A 7,303-nucleotide genomic window follows, 5' to 3' on the forward strand; every position below is an offset into this window, starting at 1 on the left:
CCACTCGGCCCTCCGCTGCGGCCTGGCAACTCGCTGCCGCGGATGCGCTGGCAACCACAGATCCAACACTTGCACACAAACACAGCCAAACCAGCGACGTTGTGCCAACTGCGGTGGGTCCCATGCGGCAAACTTCAGACAGTGCAACTCATACAAACAGGCGCTGAAACGAAAACAAGACAAGAGCAGGGTACCGTACGACATACCACGCCCAAGGCCAGCGCCGAACCCAGTAAGGAACGGCGTAACGTTTGTCACGGTTGCACGCCCTGGCGGAACGGCACAGGCCGCGGAACCTCAGCGCCCTTCACACACGTGCGGAACAACCGCTGCAACAGCTACACAACAGCCACAGACAACACCTGAAACACCACAAGCATCGGTACCAACACCTATGCCCCCAAACAACACGACCCCACTCCCGGAAATCACGAACTGCGAAGAAACGCACCATATACAGGAAAACACATCCACACAAGAACCCCCCGAACCCCAAGCCCAGAGGAGGAATAGACGTACACGCAAACACAGGGCGGGGAACACGAAATCACCACAACAGGCCACGCAGCAACAACAGAACAGCAACACACAGGAAAACAGTCAACAAGACACTGAGACTGTAACTCACACTACCATCCCCCTCACCATAGAAGTAACTCAGGCGCCACAACCTCTACCACGAAACACAAATGCCGCCCCAAACAACACACCAATACCTGCACAAGCGGCCGCTAACCCCACAACAGCACCTCAGGCTGCCACACCCAACACCAACACATCACCTGGGGGAATACTGGAAACACTATTCCCCCGACACACGACCATTGAAATCCTTACCAAGGTGCTGATGGCCGTCACTACACTCATCACCCAGCTCATGAGCGCCGAACCCGGGCAATACTGGGCTGTCATACACACTGCCATCACAACACTCTTTCACAGTCTTACATGAATAATACACCACACCCGGCCCATACGCAGACCCGCACACACTATCACGGATCCTGTTCTGGAATGCAGACTCGATCCACAACAAAAGGGCAGAATTTGCCGCGTTCATGGAGCGCAAGGGAATCCTTGTCGCGCTACTGAGCGAGACTAAACTTAAACCGCACAAACAATTAAACTTTCCTGGCTACTGTGTCTATCGTACCGACCGACCGGGCGACGCCGTGGCAGGTGGAACTGCAATCGTCATACACAAAGACATTGAGCACACAAACATAGAGCTCCCTGAACTGGAAAAAATCGAGGCTACGGCCGTCAGAGTCAAGTTCAATGGAGCCTACACCACACTGATATCGGTATACAACAGCCCTGTAGGCATCTCAACACGCGATATCAGCACATTACTCAACATTTCACCGCGAGTAATAGTCGCTGGAGATCTGAACGCAAAACACCCAGAATGGAATTCACGCATACGAAATCCCAACGGCAAAAAACTGTACGAACATTCACTTGGCAGAAACTACATTATACTAGCGCGGACTGAACCGACGCACATTCCCTATCATAGGGGACACAGGCCAGACGTGATAGACATGGCCCTCGCCAAGGGCATTACAGCGACACTCAACGTTGCCGTTGAAAACGATCTGCCCTCAAACCACCAACCTGTAATACTATACATTGAGGAAACACTGCAGCACATGGAACAACGTAAGATGTTGGACTACGGGCGTGCGGATTGGACAAGGTTCAAGCAAACGCTCGATAGCCACATCCCACCTATACACGAAATTAATGAAACAGCACAAATTGACGAGGCAGTAGAAACCCTCACTAACGCCGTCCAGGACGCAATGGCAGGCACCATACCTGATCGCACCTCACAACAACGCAGTGCGGCCCTGCCCCAGGAAATCCTGGGCCTAATCTCAATGAGGAATCGCCTCAGGAGACAATGGCAGCGCACCAGGCGCCCGTACTTCAAACGGCACATTAACAGACTACAGGGGATCATACACGATAAAATACAAACACACAGAACACAACAGTGGAACCACAAACTCGAAGGGCTGGACACCACACGACCTGGCGTGTGGCAACTAGCCCGACACTTCACCAGGGAGAAAATATACACCCCAACGCTTCAAGGGCCCGACGGACCTGCATACTCAGCGGAAGAGAAAGCAGAGCTAATGGCCCGCACACTCGCAGCGTCATTCACACCGAACCTGGTACCATCAGATCCAGTGTTCACACTTGCTACTGACCAAGAGGTTACACGCATTCTAGCCCAACCATCGCGCGACGACATTCGACATGCTAGCACAGCCGAAGTCTCCTGGGCTACAATGCATTCCGCTGCTAGGAAAGCCCCTAGTCATGATGGCATTCAAAACCGTGTCCTCCAGGAGTTCACGGATAAAGCAACTGAGTACCTAACACACATAACGAATGCCATACTAAAACACCAACACTTCCCCGCCTTTTGGAAGACGGCCAAGGTCCTGATGTTCAGGAAGCCGGGGAAAGACCAAAGCCTCCCACAAAATTACCGACCCATCAGCCTTCTGAGCTCGCTCAGTAAGATTGTTGAGAAGGTGATTCTCAAACGCATCACTAGGCACTGCATAACAAGTGACATCCTGAGACCGGAGCAATTCGGCTTCAGAAATCACCACTCCACAACACAACAACTCCTACGGGTCGTTGAACACATAACACATGGCTTCAACATAAACAAAGCTACAGGGGCAGTGTTCCTGGACATCGAAAAGGCTTTCGACCGTCTATGGCACAACGGCCTCATCCGCAAACTCAGCGACGCGGGATTCCCCGACGGGCTGCTGCGTCTAATACACTCATACCTCACAGACAGGAGTTTCAACACTGACGTGCAGGGAAAACAGTCAACACGACACGGTATACACGCGTGAGTACCCCAGGGACGCATCCTAGGGCCCCTACTGTTTAACCTCTACATAAACGATCTCCCAACCACACACAACACAACGATGGCAATCTACGCGGTTGACACAGCCATCCTCGCGCAAGATAAGAAACCATCAAACATTACGTCACGCCTACAGACTGCACTCAGAGTGGCCGAGCCTTGGTTGGAAAAATGGCGTGTTAGAGTAAACGTCGACAAGTGCGAAGCCGTTCTGTTCACGAGAAGACCGAAGCAACTGCGCAAACACCGCTACTGCAGACCAATAACTCTACATGCACATCCAATACGTTTCCGCGAGAAAGTCAAATACCTCGGTGTCTGGCTGGACCGGAAATTACTCTGGGGGGACCACATACAACACATGACCAACCGAGCTAGCGCGAGGCTCAAACAGCTCTATCCTATGCTCAACAGGCGTAGCACACTGAACAGAAGGGTGTCGAGGTCCATATACATGACACTTATCCGACCCCTGATGACGTACGCAGCTCCCGTCTGGGGATACGCTGCGCCTACACGCCTGCGCCGTCTGCAGCTCATACAAAACAAAGTAATAAAAATCATAAGCAATGCTCCACGATACACACGCATCGCGGACCTAAACCGGGAATACCGACTTGAGACTCTCACGGAGGTAATCCACAAACTCACCACAAGACTATACAGAAACTCCAGACATTCGCAGAACCCGTTTATTCTGAATCTGGGGAACTACGACCACAACCATAGATGGAAACATAAAAGACCAAAAGACATACTTGCAAGGACATAACATCTATGGCCAAGCTTACGCAAACATAACGGCACAGGCGAGCCCCTGTTAATCAGACGCATTTACTGGATATCCAGCTGAAATACACTGCCGAATAACTGGCACCACACAGGGAAGCCGTACCGTACACTGCATGCAAACAAGCTCCACACATCCCCCACACAGTGAGATGATCTATGGCCGATCTCCCACTACTGTATAACGGTCTTGATTGTTCCAGGAATGTAGCAGCTGCAGCATCTGGGACACATCGCCATCGCCTGTCACGGTAATGATGCATGATACCTATACTAACAAATCCAACCTTGCATGAACTATCGCAGCTAGTAAGCCACTACTGCTCTTACTACCCATCCCACTGTCGCAGAGGTTTTTTTCCCACGGCACGAGCCATGGCACTTTTTTCCCTCTGCTCTTCAAATCGCTACCCTCACTCGCGTTTCGTCCACTATCTATCACCTGATGGACCGTGTTAATGCATAGCCTTACCCAGACGCACGGACAACATCACAGCACAGCATCCTGAGATCCACCTACTAGATAACTAACATGTTCACGGAGGTGACAGTAGAACTTTTGGTTTGGTCACCACGTTGGTGCGGGCGTGGAGGGGCCCCATCTCTAAAAAAAAAGGCCGAGTTGAGGGTCTGAATCAGAGGCTGAGACGGTTCTGCGACGGTGTGGGCTGCAGATTCCTCGACTTGCGCCATAGGGTGGTGGGGTTTCGGGTTCCGCTGGATAGGTCAGTAGTCCACTACACACAGCAGGCGGCTACACGGGTAGCAGGGGTTGTGTGGCGTGGACTGGGCGGTTTTTTAGGTTAGATGGCCTCGGGCAAGTACAGAAAGGGCAGCAGCCTCAAAGGGTGCGGTGCAAAGTCAGAACATGCGGGGACAAAGCAACAATCGGTATTGTAATTGTAAACTGTCGAAGCTGCGTTGGTAAAGTACCGGAACTTCAAGCGCTGATAGAAAGATCCGAACCTGAAATTGTGATAGGCACAAAAAGTCAGATCAAGCCAGAGATAAATTCTGCCGAAATTTTTAGAAAGGCACAGACGGTGTTTAGGAAGGATAGGTTGCATGCAACCGGTGGTGGAGGGTTTGTCACTGTTAATAGTGGTTTATCCTGTAGTGAAATAGAAGTGGATAGTTCCTGTGAATTATTATGGGTGGAGGTTACACTCAAGAACCGAGCTAGGTTAATAATTGGCTCCTTTTACCGACCTCCCGACTCTGCAGCATTAGTGACAGAACAACTGAAAGAAAATCTGGAATACATTTCACATAAATTTCCTCAGCATGTTACAGTCTTAGGTGGAGATTTCAATTTACCAGATATAGACTGGGACACTCAGATGTTGAAGACGGGTGGTAGGGACAGAGCATCGAGTGACATTATACTGAGTGCACATCCGAAAATTACCTCGAGCAATTAAACAGAGAACCGACTCGTGGAGATAACATCTTGGACCTACTGATAACAAACAGACCCGAACTTTTCGACTCTGTAAGCGCAGAACAGGGAATCAGTGATCATAAGGCCGTTGCAGCATCCCTGAATATGGAAGTAAATAGGAATATAAAGAAAAGGTAGGAATGTTTATCGGTTTAGCAAGAGCAATAGCAGGCAGATTTCAGACTACCTAACGGATTAAAACGAAAATTTCTGTTCTGACACTGACAATGTTGAGTGTTTATGGAAAAAGTTCAAGGCAATCGTAGAATGAGGTTTAGACAGGTACGTGCCGAGTAAAACTGTGAGGGACGGGAAAAACCCACCGTGGTTCAATAACAAAGTTAGGAAACTACTGCGAAAACAGAGAGAGCTTCATTGCAAATTTAAACGCAGTCTAAGCCTCTCAGACAAACAAAAGCTAAACGATGTCAAAGTTAGCGTATGAGGGATATGCGTGAAGCGTGTCGCCACTATCAGTGATTGCAGACCGAGCGCCGCCACACGGCAGGTCTAGAGAGATTTCCTAGCACTCGCCCCAGTTGTACAACCGACTTTTCTAGCGATGGTTCACTGACAAAATACGCTCATTTGCCGAGACGATAGTTAGCATAGCCTTCAGCTACGTCATTTGCTACGACCTAGCAAGGCGCCATGTTCAGTTGCTATTGCTATTGTAAATAATGTACAGACAAGAGCTACGTTCAACATTAATGGATTAAAGTTAAGTATTCCACCAGCTACATCCTTTTTTTTCTAGTCTACATTCCTTGTCCTGTTCCAGACCTCACGCCAGCCTTCGTGAGCTTAAACGCGTGCCTTTCGGCTTCCTCCAAACTCCGTGGGTTGGCTCCTGCCAATCCACAACAACAACAACAAAAAAATGGCTCTGAGCACTATGGGACTTAACATCTATGGTCATCAGTCACCTAGAACTTAGAACTACTTAAACCTAACTAACCTAAGGACAGCACACAACACCCAGCCATCACGAGGAAGAGAAAATCCCTAATCCCGCCGGGAATCGAACCCGGGAACCCGGGCGTGGGAAGCGAGAACGCTACCGCACGACCACGAGATGCGTGCCCACAACAACAAAACTGGCCAAAAACATTAAGCATGCGTCGAAGCTAACATACAGATTTCTGTAAAACAGTAGTAGATTGTGATACTGTGTCGCCGCCAATCCCCTCGCCAGAAATCTCCTTTGTGGTGACTGACTGGTCTGTGTCGTGACCCGAGGCCTTGCTTAATTCTGACTGATAACAGTGGCAGCGGTCTGCACTACGGAAGCCACGAGCCGCGCCTGCTTACAGACTCAGGTAACGAGCAACAACTGATGCTTATGCAACTGACCACACGCTTCAGGTGATCGAAAGCTCGGGCTCTTGAGAAACAGGAAAATCACTTGGTTGTTTACGGAGCGAAGACGCTCTTATTTCCGACATATTGTACTGGTAGATCTACATGATTTCTCTGCAGTTCACGCATCATGACTGGCAGGGGATGGTGGTGGAGGGACGGAGGCGAAGGGGGGGGGGGGGGAGGGGGGCGGGGGCAAGATACCACGTACGATGTACGAGCCGCGTTCAATAATTAATGATGGAACACATTTTTTTCTCATGCAGTTTCTGTTGAGAAAATTCAGAATTTGCTGTGGGACATTCTGCAATATTTCCGCTTCAGCCCATGTACACTACACCACGAAGATGACGTGCTACAGACGCGAAATTTAACCAACAGGAAGAAGATGCTGTCATATGCAAATGATTAGCTTTTCAGCGCATTCACACAAGGTTGGCGCCAGTGGCGACACCTACAACGTGCTGACACGAGGAAAGTTTCCATCCGATTTCTCTTACACAAACAGCAGTGGACCAGCGTTGCCTGGTGAAAGGTTGTTGTGATTCCTCGTGTAAGGAGGAGGAATGCGTACCATCACGTTTCCAACTTTCATAAAGATCGGTTTGTAGCCTATCGCGATTGCGGTTTATCGTATCGCGACACTGCTGCCCGCGTTGGTCGTGATCCAATGACTGTTAGCAGAATATGGAATCGGTAGGTTCAGGAGAGTAATACGGAACGTCGTGCTGGTTCCCAACGGCCTCGTATCACTAGCAGTAGACATGACAGGCACCTTATCCGCATGGCTGTAACGGATCGTGCAGCCACGT

Source organism: Schistocerca serialis, chromosome 12 (genome assembly GCF_023864345.2).
Source record: "Schistocerca serialis cubense isolate TAMUIC-IGC-003099 chromosome 12, iqSchSeri2.2, whole genome shotgun sequence".
Lineage (NCBI taxonomy): Eukaryota > Metazoa > Arthropoda > Insecta > Orthoptera > Acrididae > Schistocerca > Schistocerca serialis.